The sequence below is a fragment of the Microtus ochrogaster genome, chromosome 15 (assembly GCF_000317375.1).
Source record: "Microtus ochrogaster isolate Prairie Vole_2 chromosome 15, MicOch1.0, whole genome shotgun sequence".
Classification (NCBI taxonomy): Eukaryota; Metazoa; Chordata; class Mammalia; order Rodentia; family Cricetidae; genus Microtus; species Microtus ochrogaster.
Genome location: NC_022017.1, coordinates 27,985,301 through 27,987,347, shown reverse-complemented (window position 1 = coordinate 27,987,347; position 2,047 = coordinate 27,985,301). Strand labels below are relative to the sequence as shown.

Sequence of the window (2,047 nt, the reverse complement as noted above, 5' to 3'; positions counted from 1 at the left end):
TTTATTTATTTATTTATTTATTATGTGTGCAATATTCTGTCTGTGTATGTCTGTAGGCCAGAAGAGGGCACCAGACCTCATTACAGATGATTGTGAGCCACCATGTGGTTGCCGGGAGTTGAACTCAGGACCTTTGGAAGAGCAGGCAATGCTCTTAACTACTGAGCCATCTCTCCAGCCCACCAACTTCTTTCTTACCTCTGGCTTTTAACTTGCGTCATAAACAAAAAATTATGGCTAGTTCACAACAAGTTAAGACTGTTTCATCCCTGATCATGCTTTCAACCCTTTATGTACCTGGAGGTATTTGTTATTCCTGTTTTCTGTGTAGAAGGCAGTGAAGCTGCCTCTTAAAACAAATGGTGCCACTATGTAGGCAGACACCTCTCACTAGGACTAAGGGAGCCAACATGTAGGTCTCAGCACTATAAAAACTTATAAAATGAAGATAAAGATTTAATAGCCATGCTGGATGGTGGTAGCACATGCCTTTAATCCCAAGCCTTGGGAAGCAGAAGCAGGTGGATCTCTGTGAGTTCAAGGCCAGCCCGGTCTACAAAGAGAGTTCCAGGACAGCTAGGACCGCTACACAGAGAAACCCTGTCTTGAAAAATAAAAAAGACTTAATACCTAGGCATGGCAATGTTCATAACCACAGCATTCAGGAAGCTGAGGCAAGAAGACTGCTGCTGAGTTCAAGGATAGTCTGAGCTATATAATAATAATAATAATAATAATAATAATAATAATAATAATAATAATAATAATAATAATAATAATATAAAAAAAACAGCTGTGCAGTGGTGGCGCACGCCTTTAATCCCAGCACTCGGGAAGCAGAGGCAGGCGGATCTCTGAGAGTTCGAGGCCAGCCTGCTAGTTCTAGGACAAGCTCCAAAGCGACAGAGAAACCCTGTCTCGAAAAAACAAAAACCAAAAAAACAGAAAACAAAAATAAAAACCCACACAGGGGCTGGAGACAGAGCTCAGTGGGTAAGGGATTTTTTTTTTTTCTAACAGAGGACTTGGGTTGTTTCCAGCTCTGGCATGGTGGTTCACACCGTCTGTAATTCTAGGTGATCCAATACCCTATTCTTCTGAGTTCTGAAGGGCACCAGGCCCATACATGGTACATGCATGCATTATATACATGCATGCAAAATGCTCATACACATAAGTAAAACTTAAAAAAAAAAAAAAAAGAGTAGCTCTGCAATAACAAGAACGCACAATTTCAACAACTCCTACAGTTAGAAATGAAGGCTAGAACAATGGTGAAGTGGTTAAAAGCTCTTGCTATATTTTTCCAGACCAGAGTTTGGTTACCAGCACTGGTGCCAGGAAGCTCACAACCAACTGCCTGTAACTCCAGCTACAGAAGATCTGATGCTCCTTGCTAGCCTTTTCAAGCACTGCACATAAACACATGCATACACGTAAACAAAAGATAAAACTAAAATATTGTTTTTAAAAATTAGAAATGAGGGGGCTGGAGAGAAGGCTCAGTGGTTTAGAGCGCTGGCTGCTCTTCCAGAGGATCTGGGTTCAATTCCCAGCACCCACATGGCAGCTCACAACTCTCTGTAACTATAGTTTCAGGGGATCCAACACTCACACAGAATATATACAGGCAAAACACCAGTTCACATTGTAATAAGTCTGCACGAGAGGGTCCTTGGCGGTGGGGAGTCCGAATCAAAACCACAGTGGGTGAGAGACAAAGACTCCATACAGACAGAGCTTAAGAGTGGGGAGCTTTAGTGCAATAAAGGGAGTGGGGGAAGGAAAGGGAAAGAGGGGGGAAGGGGTGGCAGAAAGAGGGATGCAGAGAGAGAAAGGGGAAGAGGAAGAAAAAAGAAGTAGGCAGAGTTTCACCTTTTAAAGAGAGGGGATATGGCCTGCCCTGCATGATACACTCTGTCAGGCCTCAAAATGCAGAACCAGGTTCATCTAAATGCTAGCACACATTAATCTTTAAAAACAAGAAATGAGCCGGGCGGTGGTGGCGCACACCTTTAATCCCAGCACTCGGGAGGCAGAGGCAGGC

General features: G+C 43.2%; 1 protein-coding gene across 2 annotated transcripts in view; it reads right to left on the bottom strand.

Annotated features, from left to right (window-relative positions):
• The window catches only part of Poldip3 (DNA polymerase delta interacting protein 3), a 29,322-nt gene that overhangs the window by 17,281 nt on the left and 9,994 nt on the right, over positions 1-2,047 (bottom strand). The window lies entirely within an intron of this gene.